The sequence below is a fragment of the Nomascus leucogenys genome, chromosome 8 (genome assembly GCF_006542625.1).
Source record: "Nomascus leucogenys isolate Asia chromosome 8, Asia_NLE_v1, whole genome shotgun sequence".
NCBI lineage: Eukaryota > Metazoa > Chordata > Mammalia > Primates > Hylobatidae > Nomascus > Nomascus leucogenys.
The window spans coordinates 64145275-64163753 of record NC_044388.1 but is presented as its reverse complement, the minus strand read 5'-3'; positions in this window follow the sequence as shown (position 1 = coordinate 64163753).

Below are 18479 nucleotides of genomic sequence, written 5' to 3'. Positions count from 1 at the left end.
CAGCTTCCACCTACATCTGCTTAAAAAGAGTAAAAGCCAGCAGCTTTCAAATTGTTTTGTTTAAAAGCTCTGGTTCCCAAAGCGGCCCATCACTTCACACAGAGAAGTCAGGAACCACCGCAGAAACTCCTAGGCCTTCCTCACCCAAAGAGGTTGTTTTATACTTTGGGGTAGATAAGATTTCTTTTAGGGGGAAAATGATCCTACTGCTTTAATAGTTTCAAAATGGTTAGAGGAATACTAGAAAACCTAAACTCTTGATTTGTGGGTGCCTGGAGGGAAAAAGATGTTTTCTACATGATACTTACTTCCCTCTACATGTTTTCCTACACATCTGTGGCTTTCTGTAATCTGTTGCATGTGCCTGCGGTGCCTTTTCTTTCCATCTCTACTTAGAAAGTTCCTCATCCTGGCTGGGTGTGGTGGCTCACACCTGTAATCCCAGCACCTTGGGAGGCCAAGGCAGGAGGATCACTTGAGCCCAGGAGTTTGAGACTAGCCTGGGCAACATAGCGACACCTTGTCTCTACAAAAAATAAAAAAAAAAATTAGCTGGGTGTAGCAGTGGGAACCTGTAGTCCCAACTGCATGGGAGGCTAAGATGGGAGGATCACTGGGCCTGGGAAGCCAAGGCTGCAGTGAGCTATGACTGCACCTCTGCACTCCAGCCTCAGTGACAGAGAGAGACTCTGTCTCAAAAAAAAAGAAAACTCCACATCCTTTATGACCCATGTGAACTGCCATCTCTTTTCTGAAACTTTCCTTGACTTCCTTAGGCACAGAAAGCAGCTCCTGCCACTGTGTTCTCATGGCACTTTGTGCCTTGATTACAGTTTTTGTCCTATTTTGTAATAATTTGTTTATATATTTGTATCCCCCAGATTGCAAGATTTTTATGATTTATTCTTCCCCTCTTTCTCTAAAAAGGGAAACATTGATGTGGCCAGGTGCAGTGGCTCACACCTGTAATCCCAGCACTTCGGGAGGCTGAGGTGAGCGGATCATTTGAAGCCAGGAGATTGAGACCAGCCTGGCCAACATGGTGAAACTCAGTCCCTACAAAAAAATATGAAAATTAGCCGGGCGTGGTGGTGCATGCCTGTGGTCCCAGCTACTCAGGAGGCTGAGGCAGGAGAATTGATTTAGCCCGGGAGGTGGAGGTTGCGGTGAGCCGAGATTGCACCACTGCACTCCAGCCTGGGTGACAGGAGTGAAACCCTGTCTCAAAAAAAAAAAAAAAAAAAGAGGGAAACATTGCTATTTCATTAATGTACAGATGAATTCTCTTGCTCTATAACCATAACTGATGCCTCTAACAGGTTGTATTAGTTTCCTAGGGCTGTTATAACAACATACTGATAAGTGGATGGTTTAAACAACAATTTATTGTCCTGCAGTTCTAGAAGTCAGAAGTCCAAAATCAAAGTGTCAGCAGATTTACTTTCTTCTGAGGCTGTAAAGAAGAATCTATTTCATGCCTCCCCCGTAGCTTCTGGTGGTTTGGTGGCAATCTTTGACGTTCCTTGGCTTGTAGGTGCATCGCCCCAATGTCTGCCTTCATCTCCACATGGCACCCCCACCCTGTATGTGTGTCTGTGTCCAAATGTCCCTCTTTTTTATGAGAACACTGGTCATATTGGATTAGGGGCTCATCCTGCTCCACTGTGACCTCATCTTAAACAATTATATCTGCAACAATCTTATTTCCGAATAAAGCTACATTCTGAGGCACTGAGAGGACTTCAACATGTGAATTTGGGGATAGACACATTTCAAACCATGACACTAGTTAAAAGAAAGTCATATATGTCCTTTCTAAGTAATTTTAATTTCTACTACATGGTTTTAGAAGGAATAGAACCCTGACCAAAAACAAGGAAGGAAGGAAGGAAGGAAGGGAGGGAGGGAGGGAGGGAGGGAGGGAGGGAGGGAGGGAGGGAGGGAGGGAGGGGAGGGCAGGGGAGGGGAGGGGAAGGGAACGGGAAGGGGAAGAGGAAGAGGAAGGGGAGGGGGACCAGCGGGCTAACTGGCATTCAAAAGATGGTGCTAAACTAATTCTAAACTTGAAATTATTTGCTGTTATAGTTTTGTGAAAATCATTAAAAGTAACAAGAAGAGAAAATGTACCTATAATCCATCCATTCACTTATCCCACAAATATTTATTAAGAACCTATTGCAAACCAGGCAATGTTCCAGGAGCTGCTCCAGCTAGACTATGAGGAATAGGAAACAGAGCAAGAGGTGGGGGTTGACAGAGAGGCTACCCCAGGGCTTCCTCATAATTTGATAGAACCTAAAATTCATGTGAAGCTCTGGAGAAACAGTATCCCTTACAGCAATGATAGCTAGTGCAAAGGCCCCAAGACAGGAACACACCAAGGCCAGCATGACTAGACTTTGTGGAGCAAGGCAAGGAATGATAGAAGAGGTCAGAGAGGGAGGCAGGCAGGTACAGTTATGTAGAGCTTTGCAAAACAGCATAAGGATTTTGGATTTTTTTCTAAGTGGAATAGGCAGTCACTAGAGGATTAAAAGCAGACATATTATATGATCTGATTAATATTCTTAAAAGATCACTGTAGATGCTGTATATAAAATGGATTGAAGAAAGATGGGAAGCAAGGAGACTAGTTAGCGGTCATCACAGAAGTCCAGACAAGAGTTGATGGAGGCCGGGGGTGATGGCTCACACCTGTAATCCCAGCACTTTAGGAGGCCGAGGCAGGCAAATTACTTGAGGTCAGGGGTTCGAGACCAGCCTGCCCAACATGGCAAAACCCCGTCTCTACTAAAAATACAAAAAATTAGCCGGGTGTCGTGGCGGGCGCCTGTAATCCCAGCTACTGGTGAGGCTGAGGCAGGAGAATCACTCGAAACCAGGAGCCAGGGGTTGCAGTGTGCTGAGATGGCACCATTGCACTCCAGCCTCGGTGACAAGAGTGAAATTCTGTCTCAATTAAAAAAAAAAAAAAAAAAAAAGAGTTGATGGAGATTTAGATTGGGCTGTAGCAGCATAGTTCAATGTTGGAATCTATAAATACAGTTACACGTTGCTTAACAATAGGGAGACCTTCTGAGAAATGTGTTGTTAGGTAATTTTGTTGTTGTGTGAACATCGTCAAGTGTACTTACACAAACCTAGATGGTGTAGGGTACTACACACCTAGGCTAGATGGTATAGCCTATTGCCCCTGAGCTACAAACCTGTATAGCATGTTACTCAACTGAATACTGTAGACATTTGTGACACAATTGTAAGGATTTAGGAATCTAAACATAGAAAAGATACAGTAGGCTGGGCGCGGCGGCTCACACCTGTAATCCCAGCACTTTGGGAGGCCGAGGCAGGTGGATAACGAGGTCAGGAGATCGAGACCATCCTGGCTAACACGGTGAAACCCTGTCTCTACTAAAAAAAAAATACAAAAAATTAGCCAGCCGTGGTAGCGGGCGCCTGTAGTCCCAGCTACTTGGGAGGCTGAGGCAGGAGAATGGCGTGAACCCGGGAGGCGGAGCTTGCAGTGAGCCGAGATTGCGCCACTGCACTGCAGCCTGGGTGACAGAGTGAGACTCCGTCTCAAAAAAAAAAAAGATACAGTAAAAATAAGGTCTTATAATCTTATGGGACCACTGTCATATATGTGGTCTGCTGTTAACGGAAACATCATTGTGTGATGTATGACTGTAAATATATGGACACATATGCATGCATGCACATACACAGAAACATACACATCATAGTTAATCCCCAAAAATCAACTGATTCTATGATCTCAAATCTCTATAGTACTATACCGATTATGCTCTTTTGAAAAACAAACATAGTTTGCAGACCCATTCTTACCCCTGTTCTTTGCTCTCGGTTTTCTAATCATTGTAGGAAATGATTAAGCTGAGCAGGGGCCATGGGAATTTAATTTTGAGGGTCTGGAAGGACACAAATAATAGAAACATGATCTTTAAGGCTTCTTTCATTTTATCATTTGAGTCTGCATCCATGGATTAACTGTGATATCAAGTTGTGTCCCCTGAGTCTAACTGTGCACCAGTTAGAATACTCTGACTGAATTAATGGATGGGGGTTTTGAGTGTTTAATTAGTTGACCATCTGTTCTATTAAATCATCTCTTACTTTGCACAGGCTTCTAACTGAATTCCTTTTTTCCAATGCAAACCTCCAAAATCTATTCAACATATCCTTTTAAGAGTGCTAGAGCTAACAGACAACTCTAATTCTGTCGCTCCCATGCCCTAAAATCTTCAAAAGCTCCCCATCACCTGAAGGATAAAAAATCTCAGCTTCTTTGATGCATCCAAGGCCCTCTGGATCTCTTGGCATCTCAGCTCCTGCCCTTGCCCTCACTGCATCTTTTGTTTAACCAAAACCAAGGAAGGGAGCCCTGTTCACACCTTGTGCTTTGCTCTTGCTGTTCTGTGTCTAGACAGCCAACCCTTTCTTACATATGTGTCCATGGAGCTTCAGCTCAGGCCTCCCTCTCTCAAAAAAGCCTCCAGAATTCTTACAGGTTGTAGTAAACGCCCTTTTGTGCTCCTAAAGTAGTGGTTCTTTTTTTTTTATTTTTTTTGACAGGGTTTTGCTCTGTGGCCCAGGCTAGAGTGCAGTGGTGTGATCTTGGCTCACTGCAACCTCTGCCTCCCAGGTTCAAGTGATTCCAGTGCCTCAGCCTCTGGAGTAGCTGGGACGACAGGTGCATGCCACCACACCAGGCTAATTTCGTGTATTTTTAGTAGAGACAGGGTTTTGCCATGTTGCCCAGGCATGGGCAATTTCATGATTTCCTTGATTGGCTCTGTTGTTAAGCCTGTGAAGTTATGCACAATCGTACATCTTTTTACCCATCAGGAGTTTATTATTATGGGCTTGATGGCTTTCATGGCTTGAATTCATGACCTCAAGTGACCTCAAGTGATCTGCCCGCCTCAGCCTCTCAAAGTGCTGGGATTACAGGCATGAGCCACCACGCCTGGCCAAAGCAGTGGTTCTTAAAGTGTGGTTCATGGAGCTCTAGGAGATTTCCCTGAAACTATTACAAAGTGTCCGCAAAGCCAAAAGTGTATTTATAATAATACTAACATGTTATTTGCCTTTTCCACCGTATTGACATTAGTGATGATAATGCAAAAGCAATGATGAATAACACTGAAGTCATCTTAACACAAATCAAGGCAGGGCACCAAACCACACGAGAAGTCACAGTATTTCTTACCACTACACACTTGCAAAAAAACTAAAAAATAATAAGAAAAACAAGTTGTACTTAACAATGTCCTTGCAGCAGTAAAGATTATTGATTTTATTACATCTCAACCTTTAAATCCATGACTTTTTGATTATTCTACATGATGAAATGGGAAGCACACATAAAGCAACTTCTGCTGCCTACCAAACTACAATGCAAGGGTTTCCCTACACAGTCAAAAATCCACATATAAGTTGTTTTGTTTTGGTTTGGTTTTGGTTGTTGTTTTTTTGTAGAGACAGAGTCTCACTATACTGCCCAGGCTGGTCTTGAACTCCCGGACTCAAGCCATCCTCCTGCCTCAGCCTCCCAAAATGTAGGCATTACAGGCATGCGCTACCTTAATAACATTCGCTTTTTCTCTAGCTTAATCTTATTGTGAGAATACAGTGTATAAGACATATAACATAAAAAAAGTGTTAATGAACTGTTTATGGTATTGGTAAGGCTTCTAGTCAACAGTAGGCAATTAGTACTTAAGTTTTTGGGGAGTCTACTGTTTATTAAGTGGAAGTGGATCATCATAAAGGTCTTCATGCTCATTGTCTTCGTGTTGAGTAGGCTGAGGAGGGAGGGGAGGGGTGGCAGAGGTGGAAGAGGTGGGGGAGGTGGAAGGAGAGGCAGGAGAGGCAGGCACACTTGGTACAACTTTACAGAACTACGTCATTCCTTCTGTCTGACTTTTTACTTTTTCGTTTCTCTAAAAATGTTTCTATATGGTATCAATTCTTCCACCATTTGTTTTAGTTTCAGTGCATGTATCATAGAAGGGCCCATGTCATAAAAGAAGTCAAAAGCAGTCCAGGATAATTCAAACTCTTCTGCCAGATGTCTAATGTCAATTTGTTTTCTGGCACTGCTTCTTCTACATCTTCTTCCTCATTGTCTGGCACTGGTTCAAAAACACTCATCTCCATCTTCATTTTCTTTTAATTCCTCTGACGTGGTATTTATTAGCTCTTTATTTCTCCAAGATCTGTATCTTGAAACCCTTCATGCCCCCTAGCCCCCATCTTTTCTGCCAAATCCACAATCTTTTTCATGATTTCCTTGATTGGCTCTCTTATTAAGCCTGTGACGTTAAGCACAACAGCTGTATATAGTTTTCTCCATCACGAGCTTATTATTACGGGCTGGATGGCTTTCGTGGCTTTTTCTGTAACAACAGTGGTGTCTTCAGTGGTGTAATACTTTCAGACTTTCATGACGTTCTCTCTGTTGAGATTCTCTTTTATAGCATTTGACAATCCTTTCCTTACAGTGCCATGTGTAACAAGGCTTAAAGGTCCTAACGAACCCCTGATCTAGAGACTGAATTAGAGACGCCGGGTTTGGAGCAAGTAGACCACTTCGACACCTTCAGTGCTGAACTCATGGGGTTCTGGGTGGCCAAAAGCATTGTCCAATAACAAAAGAACTTCAAAAGGCAGTTCCTTACTGGCAAGGTACTTTCTGACTTCAGGTACAAAGCATTTCTTGTAAGTCTCGGGGGTTGGCAGCTTTATGGATAAGGGCTATCCTGATCATCAACCTATCTGAATTTGCACAGAACAGCACAATTAGTCTATCTCTTCCTGCCTTAAATCCTGGTGCTCAGATTGCTCTTCCTTACTAATAAATGTCCTTTGTGGATATTTTTTCCATAATAGGGCACTTTTGTCGACACTAAAAACCTATTGAGGCAGATACCTTTTCTCTTCACTGGTTTTCTTAATGGCATCTAGGAACTCATCTGCTACTCATCTTGGTAGACAAAAGCTGCTTCTCTGTTATCTTGACATTTTTAAGCTAAGCCTCTTTCTAAAATTATCAAACCATGCTTTACTGGCATTAAATTCTTCAGCTTTAGATCTTTCATCTTCCCTTTGCTTTAAGTTGTTATATAATGACTTTGCTTTTTCTCAAATCATATTAGAGTTTTTAGGTATGTGTTTCTTATAGCAATCCTGCACCTACATAAAAGCTGCATTTTTAATATAAGAGAAAAAGATATTTGCAAAAAGTACAATGTTTTCATGCCTGCTGGTGTAACTGCAATGACAGTATTATGAATTTCCTTTTCTTTTTTTACAGTGAACACTGGATTCATTTATCCTGAAATGGTGGGCAGTCACAGCTGCAGACCTCAGACTATGGCACACACAAAACATCCCACTTTTCTTCTTTTTCTTTTTTTTCTTTTTTTTTTTGAGATGGAGTCTTGCTCTGTCGCTCAGGCTGGAGTGCAGTGGCATGATCTTGGCTCACCGCAACCTCTGCCTCGCAGGTTCAAGTGATTCCCCTGCCTCAGCCTCCCGAATAGCTGGAACTACAGGGTCACACCACCATGCCCAGACAATTTTTGTATTTTTAGTAGAGACGGGGTTTCACCATGTTTACCAGGCTAGTCTTGAATTCCCGACCTCAGGTGATCCACCTGCCTTGGCCTCCCAAAGTGCTGTGATTTATAGGTGTGAGCCACCGCACCTGGCTGAAACATGCCACTTTTTCTTTTAATGTCATAACTTTTCTCTGCTTCTCTTGGGAGCACTTCCAGCATTACTGGTGGCAGTTCATAGAAGTCCCATAATGTTATTCAAGGTTTATGGTATTGCACTAAACATGATGAAAAATATGTAAGAACAAGAGACCACTTTTTACTGTGATATGAAATTTACTAGAGAGACAAACTGCTCATGTGGCATTTTAAGTGGATACTCACAACACTTGTGCTCACTGAAATAGCAACAGGAGGTTATTACAGTAGTACAGTATATACTACAGTTAATTTTATGCAGTTATGATTTAACACTGCATCTTTACTGGTTTTGTTTACATTTTTGTTAACTGGGAATGGGAACACATATGGTCCATAAGTGTTTGTGTTTGTAAGTTTTGATAAATTTTAACCTTTTAATCACTAATTTGTGTATATTTTATGATAGTAAATGATAAACTAGTATCTACATATGTTTTATGCACTTATGGCATACTTTTTCTTAATTTTTTGATATTTCTAGGCTACTTGGTTTGTCTGTGAGTTTTTTCAAGTTATTGCAAATCTTCAAAACAATTTTCAATATATTTATGGAAAAAAATCTGTGCATAAGTGGACCTGCTCAGTTCAAACCCATGTTGTTCCTGGGTCACCTATACAATGGTTGTCTCAAGACAAAGCATCTATGTTTGAGTTGCCAGCTGTGCTAACCATTGTTTGGTTTTGTTTCATAGAACACCATTTTTATTTGGTTTTCTGCTAGCTGAATCTATTAATTACCAATAAAGGGTTGTTTAAAGTCTCCAAATATAATGGTGGATCCTTACAATTCTATCAGTTACTGTGTCAAATATTTTCATGCTCTGCTGTAAGGGACATACACAATTAAGGATTATTATGTCTCTTTATCCCTGCTAACTTTCCTTGGCCTGAAGCCTGCTCTGTCTAAAGTTAATATAGCTACTCCTGCTCTCTTTTGATTAGTGTTAGCATGGTATATATTTCTCCATCCTTTCACTTTTAATCTATATGTGCCTTTATATTTAACATGAGGTTTTTTTTCATTTCCAACTTTTAGTTTCAAGGGGTACATGTGCAGGTTTGTTACGTGGGTAAATTGCATGTCATGGGGGATTGGTGTACAGACAATTTTGTCACTCAGGTAATCAGCATAGTACCCAATAGGTAGTTTTTCAGTCCTCACCCTCCCACCATCCTCCACCCTCAAATTGGCCCCACTGTGAAAGGGAGTTTCTTGTAGGCAACATATAATTGGGTCTTGTTTCTTGAACTACTCTGACAATCCCTGTCTTTTAACATCGTTTTTTTTTTTTTTTTAAGAGCAACTGACAGACAAACTAAGATTCATACTTGGGTTTTTGGCAGATTTTTTTCTGAAAAAGGAACCAAAAGTGAGGCTGACACTTCAAGGAAAACAACTGAAAGCATTTATTGCCAATGATAAAATTAGAGCTTTCCATGAAAAGTCAGAATTTTTAGAAACACGTATGTGCCACTGTGAGCTTGAAAGCTCCCTGATACTTAGACTATTCCAATGAGATAGTGATATTAATGAATATTTTTAAGTATATAATATAATGTAATTTGTAAACATTTGGAAGTTCTGCATGCCTTAGTGATCTGATATTTTCCAAATGACCAATGCATGATGTCACAAAATCAGGTATGGTAAAATTCATTCAAACCACAAGATAGACCTATGTATTTTAATGTAACAAATCATAAAATGTTTATTGCTATCACCCCAAATTGGTGTGTAGAACTAAGGAAATCCCAATTAAAATCCCAACAGACTTTATTTTTATAAACGTGACAAGCTAATTTTAAAATGTATATGGAAATACAAAGAAACTAGAGTAGCCAAAGCAATTTTAAAAAAGAAATTGAAGAACTTACTACCTGATTTCAAGACTTCCTGTTAAGCTACAGTAATCAAAATAGTGTCATACTGGTATCAAGATAGACATAGAAATCAATGGAACAGAATAGAGACTCTAGAAATAAACCACATACACATTTAACCAGTAAATTTCTGACAAAGATGCCAAGGCAATTCAATGGGGTAAAGAAAATCTTTCCAGCAAATGATTCTGAAAGAATTGTAGTGTCATTTACCAAAAAAAAAAAAACCCTCAATCTTTATCTCACGATATACACTAAATTTGACTCAAAATGAATCCTTAAATGTAAGAGCCAAAACTATAAAATTTCTAAAGGAATACAATAGATAGGAGAATTTAGTGATCTTGAGTTTGGCAAAGATTTCTTTAAAAGACATACAGAATGCTTAACCCAGCCATGATGGCTCGCACCTGTAATCCCAGCTATTTGGGAGGCTGAGGCAGGAGGATCACTTGAGCCCAAGAGTTCGAGGCTACAGTGAGCTATGATTATGCCACTGAACTTCAGCCTGGGTGACAGAGCAAGACTCCACCTCTAAAAATAAAAAAAGAAAAGAATCTTATAGAATGTCTAGATGCATCACATGATTTTTAGGAATGAGAGCTTCTACAAGAAACTTTTAGGCAACAAAGGAAATAATACATATTTTTTTAAATTGGCTTAAATATGTGTAGTTTCAAATTTGTTTCTATATAGCCTGGTCCACTGGACTATTAGGAAAGCTCCCGGAGCTGGGAATAAAAAAGTAATTTCTCCCTCTTACCTGCCCAAAATTTTCAGCAACCAGCCATGTGTATTTTATGAACATTAACATTGACCCTCCCAATCTTAATGTTTTAGGAAGCTGTATTGGTCAGGATCCTATAAGAAGACAGAAACCACCCCAGTTAGCTTAACAGAGAGAATGTAATATCAGGAATTGCTAGCCAGATATGGAACAACTAAAAAGGCAATAAAGGAACAGTAAGGTATCTCAGAGATGCCTTACCACATCCATAGGATACAGCTATCCCCGCTAGGACTGAGAAACTAAAGAAAAAGGTTGGAATTATTGAAACTCACAGTCTTGAAGAATGGGTCCCTACAGACTGGAATTCAGACCTCTGAAGAGCAGCTGTTGCCCAGATAATGCTGGTGCTTCAGAAATCTGGGAGAGGGTCCTTGGGAGCTGAGACCCAGACCTATGAGGAAGGGAGGGGGTTCCCTGTTCACTGAGGCCACATCTCTAGGAGTGCATGATAAGGCTGGTTCTCTACATTTTAGTAAGTCAGCAAATTGGAATCATGCTTCTTCTGGAGGGAACTGTTGCTGCCAAGTGAAGTAGCATAGCTAAGGTGACTCTGAAGCAAAGAGAAAAGAGAGCACCTTGTCTTCCTTCCCCAACCCCACAGTCTCTCTCTAGTGCCCAATTGGCAGAGCCTAAAGGAACCAACCAATAAAGAGAAAGGTTTGCAGAGTGCCTGCATCACAAAGCAGGATATGGAACTATAGGTTCAAAGCTGAGAGACACTAGCTTCACAAATAACACATTGGAAACGCTTAAATTCCAACTATTTTTCTCAACATAAGACATAGTTTGATGTGTTGTAGTTTACATACATATGATTATAGTAACATGTATCATTCATGATTGCCTCCCTGCTTCTGTTCATGCTTATCTCCATAAACATGAAGACATTTATCCCCAAAATCCATTTGGAATGCCTCTCATGGAGTGTATTTATCAAATAAACTATTAATTAAATAACAGCAGCAAAAAGTTGCATGCTATTAGATTCAAACTTTTTTTTTGACACAGGGTCTTGCTCAGTTGTCCAGTGCTGTGACCATGCCTCACTGCAGCCTTGACTTTCTGAGCTCAAGTAATCCTCTCAGCTCAGCCTCCCAAGTAGCTGGGACTACAGGTGTGCACCACCACACTTGGCTAATTTTTGCATTTTTTGTACAGACAGGGTTTCACCATGTTGCCTCAGCTGGTCTCAGACTCCTGGACTCAAGTGATCCACTGGCCAAGGCCTCCCAAAGTGCTGAGATTACAGGTATACACCACTGTGCCTGGCCAGATTGAAACTTTAAGACCTAGCAAAGCGAAACCTTGTCTGAGGAATTGATGAGAGTTAGCATGGATTATTTATTCTGGAGGAATTTTAAGATGTTTACTCTTTTGGTCCACATGCAATGGTAGCTAAAGATGATGATTGTTGTGGGTGATAATGTAAGATATAATTGAGGCAGGGCACGGTGGCTCACGCCTGTAATCCCAGTGCTTTGGGAGGCCAAGAAGGGCAGATCATGAGGTCAGGAGATCGAGTAATCCTGGCTAACATGGTGAAACCCCGTCTCTACTAAAAATAGAAAAAATTAGCCGGGCGTGGTGGTGGGTGCCTGTAGTCCCAGCTACTTGGGAGACTGAGGCAGGAGAATGGCACGAACCCAGGAGGCAGAGGTTACAGTGAGCCGAGATCCCGCCACTGCACTCCAGCCTGGGTGACAGAGCAAACCTCCATCTCAAAAAAAAAAAAAAAAAAAAAAAGATATAATTGATTAATTCTGAAATAATCCTTTACAAATACTTGGGAAGTGCTGACATAAATCATTTGAGTGCTTGTAAAGCAGCTCATAGCATCTCTGCACGCAGTTGATTTATCAAGTTAAAAATTTAAAAAGCTCCAAGGGATTAAGAATACAAAACAGGGCTATTTCATTTTTATATACTCAATAAGATTATTAGACTGCATTTCAAATATGAATGCATCAGTACAAAAATTTTAAAAAGCCTCGCTTAATGTGAGGGTTCATGCCCAGCAAAAATCCTGCTGAAAGTCAACAGAGCCCCACCTGCAACAGCTTCTTCTTTTGAAAGGGGATGTGTTGCAAGGTCTCCAGACCTCAGACCTTAAAGTCCAGCCCTAGATTGTTCTTTTAGGCTGTAGCATCCCTAGTCTCATTTCAGATTTTTATTTTCAGGTGCTTTCTCTCTCACTAGTCTTACGTTTTCCCACTTCTTTCCAAATGCACCCTGATTTTCAGCATTGTGTTTGATGGCATGGGGAATATAAAAGGAATATAAGGCATAGCTCCTGCCCACTGCTATTTTTAATCTAGTTGGGGATATAAGCCAACATCCATGAAACAATTAATTCATAAAGCAGTAGTACATACATAATATTATATATTAGCAAACAAAGTACTATTCTCCAACATAAAACAATACTCGGTTCATTTCAGCTAAGCTAAGCCAAAGAGTTTTTCAAGTAACCTGAAGAGCCTTATTTAAATATTTCCTTTATAATGTGTGAGACTTCCAGGATCAAATGATATTTTTATTTTTACTTTTTAAAATTTAGAGATGGGGTCTCGTTGTGTTGCCCAGGATGGTCATGAACTCCTGGGCTCAGACGATCCTTCCACCTCTCAAATGATATATTTAAAAGAAGGTATATAAACTTGATGACTTTATGAACATTTCAATGAATATTGCTTTCCTTAGTTTTTGGAATAATAAGTGCCACACAGCAAAATGGTGAAGAACAACTTTGTAAAGTTCAAGTTATTATGGCCTTTCCTTTGTACGTTGCCAGTCAGCCTGGCCACTGGCCTTTCTTTAACCTAAACCTGTTTTTGCAAAGAGCATTGCATTGTCAACAACAGTGTATGTAATGTCACTCTAGAACTGACCCTTTCCATTTAAGAATTATATATATTTAAAGAACGATCTGACCAAGAAGACTTAGAATATTGATTGTAAGTAAAATTTAACAGTGGATTCCTGCTTTATCCTATTCCCACCATGCCATACTATGCTTTGCTTGTTTGTCCCCTCTAAACATCATGTAGAAATTTGAGTCCCAATGTGGCAGTGTTGGAGTGGGCCTGGTGGAAGGTGTTTGGATCATGGAGGCAGATCCCTCATGGATAGATTAATGCCCTCCCTCAGGGTGAGTGAATTCTCATTCTATTAAGTCCCATGAGATCTGGTGGTTAAAAAGAGCCAGGTACCCCCCACCCCAAACCCATCTCCCTTGCCTCCTCTCTCGCTATCTGTTTGCACATACTGGCTCCATTCCACTGTGAGTTGAAGCAACCTAAGGCTTTCACCAGATACCAATGCCCAATCTTGGACTTTCCAGCCACCAGAATGATGAGTCAAAGAACCTTTTATCTTTATAAACTACCCAGTCTGAAGTGTTCAGTTACAGCAACACTAAACGTATTAAGACACACTCTGAAATCCTGGAGAGAGAGACCAATGCCTAAATCATGAAATTTAAAGCTCTTAAGCAATAAACTCAATTAATGTTCTATAAACATATTCTCTTTTCAGTAAAATTGCTTCAAAATAACACTGCTCTAATCAATGGCTATCACTAGAAAACATCAGAGAGCTGGAAACACTTGGCTTCCCCTTCCTTTGTAATCAGCCAACTCCATTACGCCTTCTGCCTAATAATTACAGAGATGGGTTTCATAACATAAAAATAATAGGCATTAGAAATTGCATGCTCTCCCAAGGAAGTAGAGATGTATGTCATTTCATATACCAATATGAAAAACATGACTTTTGTTTAACTCAGGTACTGGAGTTCTAGAAATATAGTGAAATCCTGCAACTTACTGGTAATGTATGCTGCACACACTCTTTGAAGCGAACACATATTGAGAAAATGCCATTTTAAACCCTTCCTTGAGGAAGTGAAATGGTATATTGGACCCGTGTCATTAGCTTTGTTTCTCCCCTGAACATGAGTCAATTCATGTATAACCAGTAGAGAAATAAGACACTGCCTCGGAATTGTTAAAGATATCTTTTTGGTTTTTATTAATAGTGGTAATAATGCTCATTGTAGAAAATTTGGAAAATAGGAAAAAATAAAAATCACAATCCCTCAACCTAAAATTACTACGTGTTAGTAGTTTGGTTTCTCTTATTCCAATATTTTTATAAGTATGTATTTTGTATAGTTGAGATAATTTTGTCCCGTTTGCATACTGCTTTTTTCATTTAATGTAAACTTGTGAGCATTTTATCTTTTCATTAACATCTTGGTAAATGTACTTGTAATGGGTGTATCTCCATGGTATGAGTGCACACTAAGCTACCTCATCATTCCCCTATTGATGAATGTTTAGATAGCTCACTTTTCCACCATTATCAGAAAATATAATGATAATATGCACATTTATTCTATGAACTGGAACCCAGACCTCTGATGAAGGGTGAGTGGTTTCCTTATTGACCAAGTCTGTGTCTCTGAGATTTTAAGGAAATAGTCTAGAGTTACAAGGTCAAAGAATATAGATATGTTTAGAGCTCTTAATAGATACTAACAAACTGCTTTCCAGATTGTCCCAATTTATACTCCACTAGCGAAGTGCAAGAAAGCCTGCTTCACTGTACACCATACCTGTGGCAGCACTGTTAATATTTTTGAGGGTGAAATGATTTATCAATATTATTTTGATTTATGCTATTGTATTACTTGTGAGTTTGAACATTTTACTCTCAGGATATTTTAACTTGGTGCAAAATGCATAAAAATAAACTTTTGTAGAATATTTCCTTCTAAATTGACATAGTGAATCCTCCTTTCAGCCAATTCTGAATACTTACATGAAAAATTCTTCAATTAGCATTTGTAATTTGAAGGTTCTCTTTACTTCATTTTTTTTAAAGGCTTGGTTTGTTTAACATTAAATTATGGCTTAAAGTGAATTCTCCAGCCAAGGGAAGTTGGTTCTTTATTTAAAGCCAAAAGACTTCAGTATATTAGTAATTCTGTATAGAAATATACAGAACATGGAAAATGTTCTGTATATTTAGAATTCTAAAATTACATTTTAGAATTTTGCTAAAAATCTCTTTCTCCAGTGGGGAGCCTGAGAGTGTACAATTAATGAAAATAATTTGTTTTTTGCATGTCCATGGCAAATGATTGCCTGTTCCAATCAAGAGACTTTTCCCCGTTGATTTCTCTACATGTCTCCTGTGCTTTGAAGCTAGAACTTAACATTAACAGGGAATTGACTTTCCTTTTTGGCTCTTCTCTTTACAAACATCACTCATTCACTCACAAACCTATTTTTAAAAGGGCTGCAGTTTATTTTTAAGAAATAGTTCAACATTCAAAATTATGTGAAGTTTCAGGTGATTTCTTCAGAATTTCAAAACACACTAACAAAAGAAAGAGTTTAGGTAAGAAGGCAACAGCCAACAGAAGCAAAGACAGTATCTGACCACAGCTTACCTAGAAGGATGCGGAAGTTCTGGCGCAATCTCTACTTCACCCCTACATAGACTTGATTGACAGTAGCATTTCCTAAAGACATGCTAGATGCATACCGTCTGCTGTTCTTTACATATATTATTTTTAAAACACACAACAGTGCTGCCAACTACGTATTATTATTCCCATTCTACAGATAAAGAAACCAAAGCTCAGAGATGCTAGAGCTAGGTTTACAACCTTGGTCTGTGTCATTCAGAATCTAGGAATGCTTCTTTTCTTTTCTATTTTCTTTTTTTGTTTTTTTGAGATGGAATCTCACTCTGTTGTCCAGGCTGGAGTGCAGTGGTGTGATCTCAGTTCACTGCAACCTCCACCTCCCGGGTTCAAGCGATTCTCTGCCTCAGCCTCCCGAGTAGCTCGGATTACAGGTGCATACCACCACACCAAGCTAAAAATTTTTTTGTATTTTTAGGAGAGATGGGGTTTCACTCTGTTAGCCAGGCTGGTCTTGAACTCCTGACCTCAAGTGATCCACCCGCCTCAGCCTCCCAAAGTGCTGGGATTACAGGCGCAAGCCAGTGCACCCAGCCTTTTTAAAAAAAAAAAAAAAAGAAAAGAAAATATATACACAAAGAGTGCATAGAAATATACTACATCAAAAAGTAAAATGCACACCATTTCCCTAGCCATTTCCCTAGAGCTTAGAAGCCCCTGGTTTACTTCTCCTCATGACATATCCCACACACACCAGGTAACCACTCTCCTAAATTTCGTGTTACCAATTCACTTGCTTCTCTTTGTCATCTTACGTTACATGTCTGTATCTGTAAACATTATATATTTTAACTTTGCCTGTTTTATATTTTATCTGTATGGAAGTCATAAATAGTGTCTGTCTTTCTCAGAAAAATTCCTTTGTCATGAATAAACCACAGGCCTGTCACTGTACCTGCAGTTCTAGAAACCAACCTAAGTATAAGCCTAGATTCATGGTCTTAAAGTAGAATTGTGATGGGGTTCAGCACACACTACCCCAAAACAGGGCACCTTGGCATTTGAGAAGACAACAGAAGCAGGAAGGTCTCCCTCACTTTCTTCCCCTTGTTCCTTCTCCTCTGATATAGGTTGTAAATCTCTCACTCCAGGGTGGCCCACCATATACCTGGAGGAAAGGAATGTCCCTATCTGAAGACACAGAGATACCAAGAAGAATCCAAACAGGACTTGCTAAGTTCCCTCCTGTTTATAACCATTAGCTTATACCCTTTTATCCAATCATACTTCTGCTTGACTGTTCATAAACATACAGTTTTCTCTGTTTCTTTGGATCTTCATTTCTGAAGGTTCCCGGGTCACATAAAACTGTTTTGTTTTGTTGTGTTGTGTTGTGTTTTGTTTTGTTTTGTTTTGTTTTGTTTTGTTTTGTTTGAGACAAGGTCTCATTCTCTCAGCCAGGCTGGAGTGCAGTGGCATGATCATGGTTCACTGCAGCTTTGACCTCCTCCCACTGAGGATCTTCCCAAGCAATCCTCCCACCTTAGCCTCCCAAGTAGCTGGAGCTACAGGTGCACGCCACCACACCGAGCTCATTTTTAAACTTTTTGTAGAGATGGGGGTCTCGCTATGTTGCTCAGGCTAGTCTTGAACTCCTGGGCTCAGGCAATCATCCTACCTCAGCCTCTAAAAGTGCTGGGATTACAGGTATGAGCTACTGTGCCCAGTCCCTGTCACATAAAACTTACTTCAAATAAATTTGTTAAACTCTTCTCTTGTTAATCTATCTCTTATTACAGGAGTCTCAACCATGAACCTAGCAATTGGTGGGGAAAGAAATATTTTCTCTCCTATAATTGCCAGATTTAGCAAATAAAAGCAAATATGTCCCATGCATATTCCAGTGGGTATGCCCCATGCAATATTTAGGGCATATTTGTACTAAAAAAGTATTTGTTCTTTGTCTGAAATTCAAATATAACTGGGCACCCTGTATCTGTCAGACCCATTTTAAGGAGTCTTACACATCAGTTTTGTTTTTTTGTTTTGTTTTGTTTTGTTTTGTTTTCTGAGACAGAGTCTCACTCTGTCACCCAGGCTGGAGTGCAATGGTGTAATCTCTGGCTCACTGCAAGCTCTGCCTTCTGGGCTCAAGCGATCCTCCTGCCTCAGCCCCCCAAGTGGCTGCCATTGCAGGCATGCGCCACCACGCCTGGCTAATTTTTGTATTTTTAGTAGAGAAGGGGTTTCGTCATGCTGGACAGGCTGGTCTCAAACCCCTGACTTCAGGTGATCCACCCACCTTGGCCTCCCAAAATGCTAGGATTACAGAAGTGAGCCACCACGTCTGGCCACTACATCAGTTTTGACACCTGAACACAATCCTGGAAGGTAATTACCCTGGCGGGTAAGCCGTGAAGTGGTGCTGTAACTGCCCGGGGGGTTCTCCTTGCCCACTGACTAGACAGAGCCGATTTATCAAGATGGGGGAATTGCAACAGAGAAAGAATTTAATTCATGCAGAGCTGGCTGTAGGGGAGACTGGAATTTTATTATTACTCAAATCAGTCTCTCTGAGACTTCAGGGATCAGAGTT